We start from the raw sequence: 16,756 nt of genomic DNA, 5'->3' as shown, positions 1-16,756 counted from the left end.
TAAGTATGCTATTCAAACAATATTGGGTATTCCCTAACATTTAAGTTAATTATGGTTTTAAGCTTCCACATAATATTTCTCATTTTAATAAATCTTTATGTATGATTATAATATGTGAGTACAGGGTTAGCTAGGGGTTACTCATGATCTTAGCTCCCATGTTACGTCAAGGGGTAGCCTTGACGCGTGACATTCACGGATTCATGCTTTAGAATGAGCAATTCCCTTACCGTTACCTTTCATAGCTCACGGGAAACAAACACCCCATGGAGGACTCTTCAAACACAACCCAACTCATAATGGGTGAACCTTCAACTCTACACTTCTTCAATTGGTCGAACCATACCGTAGGGAAATCCTTCAGTTAGTATGCAACTAGTTCCACTCGCTCAACTTTAACAACATGAATAACCTCACACACCTTTTATAATTCTTCCACAAAGTTTTTCATATACTTAATTACACTTGAACCGATTAATTCTAGAGGATTCATCCATAAGAACTCATAGATACTACATGTATTAGCCACATCCTATCGATCCCCTCTCTACTGGCCAACTTGGTCCACCACTTGACTCAACATACAAATAACATCCCGAAACTCAACATTCGTGACCTCTCCTTTGTTCGCACTTCTAGTGCATTGTGTATAACTTGATCCATATTATTAACATTCCTTCTAATAGGAGGACCTCGACAACTCTACATGGAGGCATGGTTTAAAATATATGCGCAAGAACAAATTATAAAGAAACTTTATAGATTTGAACTTTATCACATGAAAAAAGTATGAAAGAAGTTAGATAGTTCCTAAATATCGCAGCTCCTAATTATAAATTTGACGCGCTTCACACCTATAAGTATTAATCTACAAACATGGCATCATAGATACCTTAGGACTCTTGAAATCTGTTCTCTGATACCATATTTGTCAACCCCAAAACCTACACCCTAGACCTGGACAACACCTGAGGACCATCGCTAGCCCCAAGCACACCATTGGACTGGATCAACTACTAGAGGAAGACTTACCCAACGTAGAATAACTCAAAAGATAAACTTTAACTCTAATTTATCAAATGATAAACTTAGAATATTTACAAACAAAACATTCAAATTGGCGTCAAGGGCAACTCAAGTCTAGAGCATAAAAAGTGAAATGAACAAGACCCATGTACTACTACTTTCTATCTAGATATGAAGCCTCTACTAACTTATATGAACGTTGGTAAAAGGACCCACACCATCCTAATAAAAAATGAAATGATGAAACATAAATGAGGGATCCATCGAAAGTAAAGAGGCTCACCAAACAACTCTGAAACTGAACTAGATCAATGAAGTGCTTTTTTATGATCCTCGTAGCGAATCATGAATGATACATGCAAAATGACGTCAATACATAAAATGTACGAGTATGCAAGGGAATTTTAAAGCACAACATAAACTTTAACTAGATATGAAGAAACAACTTACATCGTCTCAACTCAACTCCAACATAACCTCAACTCAAACTCAACTCATTTCAATATAAAAGTAATAACAATAATGTGATATAAGATAATCTCTAACCGACAACCATTACTATGAGCCCTCTGATGATACAACGTCTCGCCACGCTACAAGAATTGTTTTTATACCTTTCTGGGGTATATAAATCCTCAACTAAGTTGATCCAGTAATTCTTTAGAATAAATAAGGAATCATATAAATATTATGACCCTTTCTGACCACATTGTCTGCATGGTTTATGGGGGCGGTGAGTTATTTGAACTCTCCCCTATAACGATACTCAATACTACTCCCAAAATATAACTTTTCTTCTATATTTTTAAAAATGTTTCCTCTTCCTCAATTTTAAGCTTATTACTCAAAAGGTTTTTCTTAAAATATATAGCACTCAAAAACTTCTCATAAAATCTTTTGGAAATCGGTGTTTTCTTTTTCTTAAATAAAAATCTTTACTCTTAGGAATACTTAGTTCTCATATATTCATCTACAAAAAAAACAACTTTATTCTTCCTCAACTCAAGTACTCAAGTCTTAAAACAAGTTTAAAAGATTGTAAAAGACTTCTCAAAAAGACTCGAAGACTCTCTCAAACTTGAGTTTTAACAATATCTTGAATTTGAATTATGAATTCAAGAATTATGATATATGATACAAAGGATCTTGTTATCATTAAATGTCTTTTAGGTAAATCATACGAATTGCGAAAACAAATTGTCGATGCAAGGGGTACAACGCGCATATGAATTAAAACATTTAGTTGTGAAACAATTTTGGAAACAGTGGGGAGCATGTCCGCGACGTAGAGCTAGCACCTATTGTCTGCTCGATCTTTTCTTCCTCTCCCAAACTCAATTAAACTCATATCCACTTTATTTCTAAGGTAAGAACTCTTGAATTCTTATAACCTTGAACAATTAAGAAAAATCCAACCAAGAACTATCAATTAAGTAACATATTAACAAGATTCTCGCCTGAAAAACTCAACCAAACATCAAAATTCAAGAATGGAGAGTAACACTTCAAGGACACTTATCAAGAACTTAATTCATCATTTCTTTTATGTAAAAATTCAAATAGTTAAATCATTATTTAAGTGTGGGTGAGCTAACCCAACACTATGAAAACTTACATACCTTGATTTGGAAAAATCTTTTAGCAGATGCCCGAAATTTTAACGAACGCCTTGAACCTTTTCTCTTTTATACTCTTCTGGAACTCCTCTCAAAATCCTAAGAGTAATTTATGATTATTAAAGTAACCCAAATAAGTGTTTACCCCAAATATTACTTAAATTTTTTTGATTGGATGGGAAAAGAAAAAGACCAACATAGCACTCATTAATACAGGTACCTTTCCATAATTGGACAACCTAACTTTAAATGGACATATCTCCCTTACCTGAAGTTAATATTAGAAAACTGTGTGGCATTGAAAGAGTATTCCTTGACCTTTCATTTTATACTCATAATTTGTTCAATGTTATGGTCATTTAAAGTTGACCCAAAACTCAAAACTTGAGCACAACTGTAAAATTTCAGATTTGGCTCTTTTCAAATTAGTTCATGAGAGAGTTCCATAAGAACATGCATGATAATGGTAATGGGGCAAATAGAGACCAGTCTTCTTCAGCGGCTCCGGTACACAAAGCTTCACTTATCGGAGATGCTTTAGGTACATGCAGAGGAGAAACATCTAGATGCTATCATCATCCGCCAAAAGCAAGATAATTCACCTGATGTTGTCACTAGTATTATCAAAGGCTTTACTTTTTATCTTGATGTATTGTTTGATCCATGTACGATTATATTTCTATGGGTTCTGATATTCTTCCCAAGAAACTTCTTGAGCCCTTTGGTTTTCCTCACCTATTGGTGAGTCTATTCTAGCTAAGAGACTTTATCGTGATTGTACCATTTCTAGCAATCACAAGGACACCATGACTGGCTTAGTTGAGTTAGACATGGTGGAATTTGATGTAATTATAGGTATGGACTAACATCATGCTTTTTATGAATTGGTTGATTGTAAAACTGCAGTAGTTAAGTTCCATTTTCCAAATGATCCACTATAGAGTGGAGGAGTAGTTCAGTCGTGCCTAAGGGTCGATTTATTTTGTACCTTAAGGCCAGAAAATTAGTTTCCAATGGGTGCATCTATCACTTATCCGAGTTATTGAGTCTATTTATGAAACTCTACCTATTCAGTGATATGCAGTTGTGTGTGAGTTCCCAAAAGTCTTTCCTGATGATCTTCTTCGAGTTCCTCCTGAGAGGGAAATAGACTTCAATTCAGATATTCTTCCTGGTACTCGAGCTATCTCCATCCCACCATATAGAATGACTCTAGCTGAGTTGAAAGAGTTAAAAAAGGCAATTGAAATACCATCTTGATAAAGGTGACATTTAACCCAGTACATCATCTTGGGCGTTATGATCTTTTTTGTGTGGAGGAAAGATGATTTTATTAGGATATGTATTAGTTACTACCAATTGAACAAGGTTACTATTGAGAATTAGTATCCCCTTCTAAGAATTGACTATCTTTTCGATCAACTTCAGGTTGCAATTTGATTTTCTAAGATAGACATCAGATTTTGCTATCAACAATTGAGAGTAAAAGAATGTGACAACCCGAAGACAATTTTCAGGACCTGCTATGATCAATTTGAGTTCCTAGTTATGTCTTTTTTTTTATTCATGCCTTCACAACATTCATGGACCTCATGAATATTGTGTTTAAACCATATCTTGATTTGTTTGTTATCTAGTTTGTTGATGACATTCTTGTTTATTCGATGAATGAGGAGGATCATGCTAGTCAAATCAGAGTTGTTCTCCAAACTCTTAAAGATAGAGAGTTGTACGTCAAAGTTTAAAGTATGAGTTATTTCTTGAGTCACTGGCATTATTAGGCCACATTATTTCTAGTGAAGGGATTCGGTTTCCTCTTAGAAGACTAAAGTAGTGTAAAACTGGCCCAAACCTACATCCTATAGATATAACAAGTTTCTTGGGAATGGATACTTATTATAGAAGGTTTGTCGAGGAGTTGTCACTACTTCGTCCCCATTAACGAAGTTGACTCAGAAGACAATATTTTTCAATAGTTTGAAGCTTTTGAGAAATTTTTTTAGGAATTTAAAACGTTGTTTACTACTACCTAGTGTTGACCTTACCAGATGGTAGACAAGGTTTTATTGTTTATTGTGATATGTCCATAGTTGGACTGGGTTGTGTATTGATGCAGAAAGGTAAATTTATAGCTTATGCATCAATGCTTCTTATGATTCAAGATAAGAATTACCAAAGTCATGATTTGGAGTTTGATGCAGTAGAGTTTACTTTTAAAATATGGCATCACTAACTCTATGGGTTCATGTTGATGTTTTAAATGATCCCAATAGTCTTTTGTATGTGTTCAATCACCAATATCTTAATCTTAGACAAATGACATTGTTAGAGTTACTCAAATAATATGACATGAGTATTCTCAATCACCCAGGTAAGGTTAACATTGTTCTTGATGTTTTGAGCTGGTTGTCTATGGATAGTACTACCCATGTTTGGAAAGGAAATAGAAATAAGTCAAACATGTGCACAGACTTGCACGATTGAGACTATGGTTTTTGTATTCCAATGAAGGTAGAGTGGCGGTGATGAATAGAGTTGAATCAACACTAGTATCAGAAGTGAAGGAGAAAAGAGACCAAGACCCTATATATTTTGAATTGAAGGCAAATGTGCAAGCAAAAAGTGATGGCTTTTGAAAAAGAGGGAGAAGGGGTGTTGTGGTATAATGGTATATTTGTGTAGCAAATGTCACAATCCCAAAGCACCCCCTAGAAGTTAGGGAGAACCCTCGTTTTGTGACAGTGCGTACTTGACCTTTTGGGATCTTGTACAAGCCCTTTAGCTAGCATTCATTACATAAGACATGAAAAGTATTGCGGAATTTAAAACTTTTCAAGAACATTTAATAAAAGACAATCATTCATAAAAACTTAGAGAATCTCATCGTGACTAGACAACTTAAAGACACGACATAATATCTTAGGGACACGGCCCTTTACAAAAGAGTAAAATACATAATAAGTCTTTAATTTAGAAGCTAAGAACAGGACTATGCCCTCGAATATATGAGCACATACTTTGACTTGAGAGAAACTTTCCCAATCTCTTCCTTATAGCCTTCAAACTTCAAAACCTTCCAACCTATACTTATATGTTATAGAAAAGTATGGGGTTAGTACACAACAATGTACTAAGTATGACATATGCAAAAACATGCAAAAAGGGACATTTTAGTAAAATAGCTTTTCATGCCAAATAAGTATAACATTGAATATATATATGCAAAACATCATGATAACCATCATTTATCACTTAGACGAGAGTTCCCATAATTTTTAACCAAAACGACCATTTACAGTAACTTACCAAAACTTACAGTGAAATCAGATGACCCTCACAGTGAACTATTTTGAACCATTACAATGAATCATTTAAATCATTAGTAATGAATTAAACTTGAGCAATTACAAAGAACTATCCTATACTAAATGAGTGAACTTCCAAGGCCAAGCTAATGATAAAGTGAACTCATTTTCCGTAGGAGTTTCCCTACCTCGGAATTATCAAAAGACTCACTAAGGTAAGACTTGAAGGAAGTATGCATATGCCTCCTTGAATATCCACCAAAGCAATCCTCGATATTACCCCTTTCATCTTACTCAACTTGGGGGAAACAAGACCCTCAATCAATGAAAAGACATTAAAAGACACCCAACAAACCACCAAAGTCTTCCCTTTCAAAATGCCTACTAAGTGCAATAAGTAGATAGCTTCCTATACCACTACCTACCCTAAGTAGTACATTCTTTTAGAAGGTATGGCACCATTTCTTCCCTCTAGGAAGGTCCTACATAGTGCAATGAGTAGATAGCGTCCCATACTACCACCTACCCTAAGTAGTATGTTCTTTTAGAAGACTTAGTTCAATCAATTCTTTGTGGGGGTTAGCTTAACCGACATAGACCATGAGATATAGACATGGAATCCTGATATTAACTTCTATCGGATGAGGGATCCTCACTTGCCTAGAGTAAGGTCATGCTTCTTTGCTTTTATATGTGTAACAACCCGAAAATGACTATGCAAAGTAATGCCTAAACGTACCTAGAATGCCTAGATTTGACCGGGTTCACACGGCTTGATGCGTGTGGAACCAGAACTCAGAACCTATGCACCAGCCAAGCAAACTAACTTGGTGAGTCAGTTCAGCTAGACAAGGTTGGGTCTGGCCGAGTAGGGCACCCGAATATTAAGATTCACCCGAATGAGTGTTAATCGGACTTGAAAGGGTAATCTTAAATTTTTGAGGGTCTAGGGGTAAAATATTCTTTTCCAAGCTTAGGGTAGTATCTTAATTACCCTAAGAATTGAATTAATTAAAAAATTAATGTATTTTAGTGAACGGTTCTGGTTGGGTCGACCCGGATTGACCCTTCAAGAGAAGAGCTTCACCTGGGTTCGATCCTTTGTAGAAGCAATATTAAATCAAATAAATTGATATTTCATTATCTGATTTAAGTAAGGGCAGGTTAGTCATCTCACTTAAATCTTAGAAAATCAGATTTTTAATTTAAATAACAAGGAGTCCAAGTTTGACTAAGTGTTCACCTAAAACTCCTACTCCTAAACTTATTCTCGCGCCTCTCCACTCTCCTTCTCACATTATTTATCAGTAAAAGAACAAAAAAAATAGTCCATCACTCTTGAAGAACTTGAATGCTAAAGCTCAAAACAAAAACTAGTCTAATAAAAACAAAAAGCAAAAGCAAATTTTTCGACGGGTTGTGCTTGAAGTTTTGGTGGTGAGGCATTGATTTCGTGGGAGTTTAAAGTGCATTGGATCAGTTTTGAAACAGTGTTGAACGATAAAAAAGGTATGGGTTTCTTCCTCTTGGTCCCTTTCCCAAGAGACCCCTATGATGCATTCGAAATCTAATCCGAAAACAAGGACAGTTTCCCCATTGTATGTCCCTTTCACTAGCTCCCATTGATTGTTGTAGGTTCAATAAGTTTGTTGGTAGAGTTTAGGGATGTAATGTGTTTTCGTGATGATTATGTTCGTGTATGTATGTTCGGACTTATGTGATCATTAATTATGTTTTTGCGAAACTATGTGATAAGTGAGTGTACAAAGGGGTGTTGCTGTGGTTCTTGATCACGGGTTGGAGAATGAAAATGGCATGTTAAATCCCTGTGTTTTGTATTAAATTACTTGGAAAAATGCATATAATAATGTACTAAATGTTCAACGAATTGCCATAAATATCTAACGTACAAAGGTTGAGAAAAATGGACTGAAAATATGACCAAATTTCCAGAAGCCATAGGCAGCATTGAGGATTTGGGTTTTAAAAAAAAATTAAAATGTGTGAGGCCATCAGGGATTGAACCCGAGAACTTACCATATGTGAGCTGCTGAAAATTCAATAATAAAAATGATGTAAGGGGGATTCCAAACGGGGTAAGGCTCAAGTGAAGAAATGAAAGAGGGAAAAATAAATAAAATGAGGTGTGTGGGGATCGAACCCACAACCTCTCGGATAGGTGGGGAAATAAGGAGAATAATTAGAGTAAAGTAAAATGAGGTTGTGGGGGATCGATCCACACCCCCTCGGCCTCAAAGAAAAAGGAAGGAAATAAAATGAGGAAAAGGAAAAAAAGTGTAGGCGTTGGGGCTCGACCTCGGGTCCTCAAGCCGAAATGTTAAATCAAAGATTAATTTAAGACTAAGTGTTGCTTAAGGGATTTGAAATCGGGTTCCTTGACCAATCTTGTACTGATACATAAGTCTTACGTGAATAAATAATTAATGAATGCCTCCTATAGGAATCGAACTCGAGACCTTGGCATACTTACAAGATGCATAAATCTTGTACTACATAATCTTGGGTAAGTAAAAGTTCACTTAGAAGAATTATGAACGAAGTCTCACGGCTTGTACGTATGGGTTCATGAGTCCAGCATACGTTTAAAAATAAGTGAACCTAAGATGTACGTGATGAAATGATTTGACCCAAGGAGGGTTATGTAAGAGTGTGAAACACACTAAAAGGCCAAGTGCATTGACATATGATGAAATGAACATTCACGTAATGGGGTGAGTAATTATGAAAACGTAAGATGCTAAAGTTAATAAATCTGGAGACAACATGATAAGAGGCTAATATGAAAGATGAGATCAATCTCAACTGAGCCTAATAAGTGTTACCAGAAACCGTACTCACCTATCAGAGTGTAAAATTAATAAAGAGACCAGTCTCATATCGTTAGGGGAGAGCTCTTCTTAATCATGCATGTCCTTGGTCTGTACTTGCATACACCCATACTTATTACAACTGTGTAGTAATTCCATACAATCCTTTACCTTTACGTGCAAGTGCAGGTGGACGCTAGAGCTTACGAGACTACGTTAAAGCTATCCGAACGTGGAGCATTCATCCGGACTTGGTAGGCCCTCATGCTTTCGAGGATGCTTATCTCTTATATTCTATCGTAGATGTAGGAATGAGCTAGAGGAGGGTGTTCCACTAGTGTTTCTTTCTTACTTATTTTCAGACGTTGTATTGGTGCAACTATGGAAACTTTATAATAATGCACTTATGAACTATTTCCTTCATTTGAATATCTTATTATTAGATGGTTGTTGTGAATTGATGTGATATAATGAAATTTTGACTATGAAGTCTATGTATACTTCAAAGCAATCAAAAGTTTTAAATTTTTTTGCTAAAATTAACCTATACGATGTAATGAGGACGTATGTAGGCTTGTCTGCGACCTCCAAGAGGTCAACGACACCAGTTTCGGCTAGGGTCTAGACCCAGTCACGACAATATGACTTTACCAATATCTATACCTATGTGGATACATAGTTAAGAGATAAGGAGATTGCTACTATGTAACTCATTCTCTACTAACGAGGAGTACTCATCTCAAGAGGTACTTTGGAAATTCAACATCTCAACTCACAAAGTGTAATCCTCCTCTCCTTCATATCCTCTCGGTGCTAGGCCTAACTCCCCACGGAATCTCAACATTTTAACCTATAGGTGAAGAATAACTATTGAACACCACATCTCAACTCACGAAGAGCATTCATCCTCCAACCTATCTTATAAAGATCATTGGGAATAATGAGGTTGCTACTAGACACTTCATCTCAACTCACGAAGAGTGTCCACCCCAAGACTCCCCTTTTTGACTCAACTTAACATCATATGATCTCTTAAGTGTTAGTGTGTGTGTACATATGAGCACACCTTGAAAATAAACATAATTTCATTCTTATTAACTTCTATACCTGCTTTAGGCCTTCATTAATCAATTCACATACCTTACATGCTTCAAATACTCAATACACTTCACTTAGACATACTACAAGCCAAACATGCTTTCAATTCAATATTACTCCATTTCAACTACTAGTCCATCAAAAACCACATTCACAATACATACGAAATAACATCAAATTCATCAAGTAAACACCGCCACCAAGAAGGTGGACCATACCACTCAAGAGCAATTATAATAAAAACTATACATTGTAAGTAACATGCCATTTAACAAATCCATACTAAACTATAAACATTTTATCAATATTTCATGAAAATAAGACCCTTAGGGCAGTAGCTAAATCAACATATTTAACACAAGAAAACGAAGTCCATACCTTACCTAAAGATGCTCATATAACCCATTTCCCAAGCTAAAAGTTGACATATGCATAAACATGAGTAAATTGAGTTTTTTACATTAAAATCATCAATTAATACAATAATAAAAACATTTAAAACATTATAACACTTTTACAAGAAGACCCATACTTTAAATCAAAGATAGAAGAATTTTGAGTTTGAAAACCCTTTTGGAAATGAAACCTTGGGTTCAAGGATGGATATCATACCTCAAAGATAAGGAAACCCACTAATTTGGTGAAGATTCACATCTCAACCATCCCTTCTTTCCCTCCTTGAGTCTTAGATTCAATGGTGACTTTGGGAGAGTTTTCTATAGAGAGAGAGTTTGAATATTTGAAGTGAGGGGTCTTGTCTAGGTGTAGGTATAGGGTTTAAAACTACTTTAATATAACTTTAAAACACTAAAAATATTGACCTAGGGTTATAAAAGACTTAGGGTGAATTTACATAAAACACCCCAAGTTGGCAGCAACTACTATAGCCTTTTGGAAGTGGCCAATCGACGACCCAAGATACTGGGCGTCGATGAGTCGACGGCTCGTGCTGCTGGGAGTCGATGGAATGAGAGGCTGGTTAAAGGGAGGGATGTAAATCACACCAAGTATGGAACGACGACCCCCCATTCTATGGGGCGTCGATGGACTTACGCCCAGTAGACTGCTCCGTCGATTGGGTCCTTGGCATCTTTGTTCAAATCTTGGGCCCTTCATCTAGGGCCCCTTGTGGGTCCTAGGTGGGGTTGTGCCTAGATGTTAAAGATACAAACTAATTCATGTAGGTATTAGGAACATCCCACCTTAGTTTCAAGGAAAACGAACATGTAAAACTCACTCAAACACGTCAAGACACACAAGTACAATCTAAGGCATACCCTCCTAACGTCATAAACGTTTTCAGGCGTTTGACCTCTAAACCTAAAAAAACATTATATAGTAACTAAGAACACTGAATTAACTCATTTTAACTTAAAATTAACTCAAGAAATAACCACGAGACTCTAGTTCACCTTAGTTCGTTTTGGGGCGTACATTCTCGCCCACTTGTAATAGCATTCGTCCTCGAATGACACTTAAACTTAAAGGACGACAAAGACTCACTTAGAATCACATAAAACATTTCAATCATGATAAAAAAACTCAAAATCAAAGCATCACACTTTCAAACACTTAGCAACACAAACATTTTTATCAAAACTTCAAGAAGTCAAAATTCATTCTTAGCCTTCTTTTATGGAGGAACTACCTTCTGCAAAATTAAGCTTGCACATATACAACACTTTTGCACACATTGAAAATTCAATTCAAGACAAAATAATTTTCATCAGAATTGTTTTTATAGTGTGGTTCACTATGCTTACTGTTAAGTATACCAAAATTTTTGAAAATCCATTCTTTAAACAATTAATCAAGATGACATTATTATAAGAAACTATAAAACGACATAAACTCATTTAATAACATAAAAAAACAATCATAAAGAGATAAGACTTAGCAAGGCCATAAAATTCTGATTAGTTATCCTTCCTAGCCCCCATCCTAAAAGAAGGGTTCTTCTTGGGAGCATTAGGATCTAGGGAAGCTTTATTGACATCTTTCCCTCTTTCTTTGATGTTAGGGCATTCCCTCATCTTGTGGACCTTATTGCCACATGCAAAACAATCAGCCGTCCCGGCAAGACACCTACCCCATGTTGCTTTTGCACAAGTAGGACACCTAGCCCTTTCATAAGTGTGGCCACCACCTTGAGGATGTTGGTTTGTAGCCCTATCCTTGTTTCCCATGGAAGAATCTTGGCGATAGAACCACCTCTTAGGCTTTTGGTGACTAGAATCATCTGACCTAGGCATTTTATCCTCTTGCCTTATCTCCCTAATTATGGACTCCTCAATTGTTGTGCATAAACCATGAGCCTAGAGATATCCATGTCATTAAGATGCATTGTCGTACGACACTTTTTCTCCACCAAACTAGACACTCCCATCACAAACTTGTTCAGCCTAGCCCTAGGGTTGGCTACCACGATTGGGGCATACTTAGAGAGTTGGGTGAATTTGAGAGAGTACTCTTGTACACTCATTCCCCCCTTGACTAAGGCTCATGAATTCAACCATCTTCTTCTCCATTCACTTGAAAGGAAAGAATCTATCTAGGAAAGCCTCTTTGAATTCCTCCCAATCAACCGGACCTCTCTCTAAGGGTCTCCCAATCCACCATTGCTCAAACCACACTTGAGCCACCTCCTTAAGTTGGTAAGCGGCTAACTCCGCTTTCTCCCTAAGGGTCACACCAATAACATCTACCACTTTGAAAAACTAATCTATGAAGCCTTGTGGATCTTCATCCACCTTAGTGACATGAAAAGTAGGAGGGTTCATCCTCATGAAATCCCGAATTGTAGAAGCGGGAGTACTAGCATTTTCTTGTGGACTATATACTTTATTAGCTTGGCAAACAAAGTGATTATTGACGAACTGAACTTGAGCCGTCATGAGTTGGGTCAAGTTCATTAGGGCAGTCCTCAACTCCGCATTAGTCGTATCTCCTTCAACAAAATAAGCTTGAGGCCTAGGAGTCACTTGAGGTTCTTGAAGAGGAACCTCCTCATTCTTTTCCCCTAAGTCAACAATAGGAACTTGGTCAAAACGGGGAAGGACCCTCTCATTTGCTACACCTCCCTCCTCCCTTCTAGCGGTCGACCTTCTTGTATTCATGTCCTATAAACATAAAGAGAAGAGGATAAGAGAAGAAACCTTATAGAACTCACTCTAAGGCGCAAAATTATAATAGGAAAGAAAGTGAAACTTCTACCATCCTATAGCCTCTTGTCCATGGATGTGTCGCGACTCACACAAATGACCAAGATACTACTAGATGTCGCTTGTGAGACTTTTAGAACCTAAACTATTTCCCATAACCTTATGCCCTGAAAGCAAGTCTGTCACGACCCGAAAGCACCCCCTTGAAGTTAAGGAGAATCCTCTAATCGTGGTAAGGCGTACTTGACCCTTTGGGGTCTTGTACAAGCCCTTTAGCTAGCATTCATTGCATAAGACATGAAAAGTAGTGCGAAATTTTAATCTTTTCAAGAACATTTAATAAAATACAATCTTTCATAAAAACATAGAGAATCTCATCGTCACAAGACAACTTAATGAAACGACATAATATCTTAGGGATACGACCCTCTACAAAAGAGTAAAATACATAATAAGTTTTTATTAGAACCTAAGAAAAGGACTATGCCCTCGAATATATGAGGACATACTTTGCCTTGAGAGAAACTTTCCAAAGCTTTTCCTTCTAGCCTTCAACCTTCAAAAGCTTCCAACCTATACTTATATAGTATAGAAAAGTATGGGGTTAGTACAAAATAATGTACTAAGTATGACATAGGTAAAAACATGCAAAAAGGGACATTTTAGTAAAATAGCTTTTCATGCCAAATAAGTATAACATTATATATATATATATATATATATATATATATATGCAAAACATCATGGTAACCATCATTTATCACTTCTACAAGAGTTCCCATAAATTCTAACCAAAATGACCATTTATAGTAACTTACCAAAACATACAGTGAAATCAAATGACCCTCACAGTGAACTATTTTGAATCATCACAATGAATCATTTAAAGCATTAACAATGAATTCAACTTGAGCAATTTCAAAAAACTATCCTATACTAAATGAGTGAACTTCTAAGGCCAAGCGAAAGAGAAAGTGAACTCATTTTCCGTAAGAGTTCCCCTACCTCGGGATTGTAATAAGACTCATTTAGGTAAGACTTGAAGGAAGTATGCATATGCCTCCTTCAATACCCACCAAACCAATCCTCAAGATTACCCATTTCGGCTTACTCAACACGGGAGAAACAAGCCCCTGAATCAATTGCAAGACATTAAAAGACACCCTCAAACCATAAAAGTCTTCCCTTTCGGAATACCTACTTAATGCAATGAGTAGATAGCGTCCCATACCACCACCTACCCTAAGTAGTACATTCTTTTAGAAGAGTTGACACCAAGTCTTCCCTTTCGGAAGGTACTACCTAGTGCAATGAGTAGATAACGTCTCATACCACCACCTACCCTAAGTAGTATGTTATTTTAGAAGACTTAGTTCAATCAATTCTTTGTAGGGGTTATCTTAACCTACATAGACCATGAGATCAAGAAATGGAATCCCGATATTAACCCCTATCAGATGAGGGATCCTCACTTGCCTAGCGTAAGGTCATGCTTCTCAGCTTTTATATGGCTTTACCAATAGCTACACCTGTGTGGGCACATAGTTAAGGGATAAGGAGATTCCTACTAAGTAACTAATTCTCTACTAACGAGGAGTACTTATCTCAACAGGTACTTTGGAAATACAACATCTCAACTCACTAAGTGTAATCCACCTCTCCTTCATATCCTCTTGGTGCTAGGCCTAACTCCCCACGGATTCTCAACATTTTAACCTATACGTTAAGGATAACAAGTGAACACCACACCTTAACTCACGAAGGGCATTCATCCTTAAACCTATATTAGAAAGCTTATTAGGAATAATGAGGTTGCTATTAGACACTTTATCTCAACTCACGAGTAATATCCACCCCAAGACTCCCCTTTTTGACTCAACTTAACATCATATAATCTCTTAAGTGTGAGTTTGTGTACATAAGAGCACACTTTGCACATAAACATCATTTCATTGTTATTAATATCTATACATTCTATAGGTCTTCATTCATCAATTCATACACCTTACATGCTTCACATACTCAATATACTTCACTTAGACATAATACAAGCCAAACATGCTATTCAACTTCACAAAACACAAGACAAGACTCATATTCAATACTACTCCATTTAATCTACTAGGCCTTCAAAAACCACATTCACAATACATACTAAATAACATCAAATTCATCACGTAAAGACTGCCACCAAGAAGGTGGACCATACCACTCAAGAGAAATTATTATAAACACTATACATGTGTAAGTAACATCCCATTTAACCAATACATAATAACCTATAAACATTTTATCAAAATTTCATCAAAATAAGACCCTTAGGGCAGTATCTAAATCAACATATTAACACAAGAAAACAAAAGTCCATACCTTACCTAAACATGCTCATATAACACATTTCCCAAGCTAAAAGTTGAAATATGCATAAACATGAGTTAATAGAGTTTTTAACATTAAAATCACCAATTAATACAATAATAAAAACATTTAAAACACTTTTACCAGAAGTCCCATACTTAAAATCAAAGATAGAAGAATTTTGAGTTTGAAAACCCTTTTGGAAATGAAACCTTGGTTTCAAGGACCATACCTCAAAGATAAGGAAACCCACTAATTTGGTGAATATTCACATCCTAACCATCCCTTCTTTCCCGCTATGAGTCTTAGATTCAATGGCGACTTTGGGAGAGTTTTCTATAGAGAGAGAGTTTGAATATTTGAAGTGAGGGGTCTTGTCTAGGTCTAGGGTTTAAAACTACATTAATATAACTTAAAAACACTAATAATATTGACCTAGGGTTATAAAAGACTTAGGGTGAATTTACGTAAAACACCCAAGTTGGCATCAACTTCTACATCCTTTTGGAAGTGGCCAATCGACGACCCAAGCTACTGGCATTGATGAGTTGATGGCCCGTGCTGCTGGGCGTCGATGTCATCAGAGGCTGGTTCAAAGGAGGTATGGACCTCCAACCAAGTATGGAACAATAGCCTCCCAGTCGACGGGGCGTCGATGGACTTACGCCTAGTAGACTGCTCGTCGATTGGGCAGTTTCCTTAGCAGCTTTGTTCAAATCTTGGGCACTTCATCTAGGGCCCCTTGTGGGTTATAGGTGGGGTCATTCCCGGACGTTAAACCTCTAAAATAAGTCGTATAGGTCTTAGGAACATCCCACCTAAGTTTCAAGGAAAACGGACACGTAAAACTCACTCAAACACGTCAAGACACACAAGTACAATCTAAGGCATACCCTCCAAACGTCATGGACGTTTTCAGGTGTTTGACCTTTAAACTAGACCCAACTTTATACAATGCCTAATAACACTAAAGAAACTCATTTTAACTTACAATTAAATCATTTTGGGGTATTACACCAATGGTGGATGAAATCCAAGAGAGGACCAGGGAGGAAGCTTATAGAGCTTGATATTTGATCCATCCTTGTTCCACAAAGATGTACTTTGACTTGAGAGAAGTTTATTAATGAAGTAGTATGAAGAGGTGTATTGTATTGTTCTTTGCTAAATGACCAAATTTCCAAGAAGTAAAGGAAGAAAACAAAAGGCCTGATAGTACGACTTAGAACTTAGACCTTCTAGAATGAAAGTGGGAAAGGATTAACATGGATTGTATTACTGGTTTGCCGCGATCTCGCATACAACATGATTCGACATGGGAGATTGTAGATCCTATGACTAAATCAGCCCATTTCTTACTGGTA

The sequence above is a fragment of the Solanum pennellii genome, chromosome 1 (genome assembly GCF_001406875.1).
Source record: "Solanum pennellii chromosome 1, SPENNV200".
NCBI lineage: Eukaryota > Viridiplantae > Streptophyta > Magnoliopsida > Solanales > Solanaceae > Solanum > Solanum pennellii.
This window is presented reverse-complemented; position numbering follows the sequence as displayed.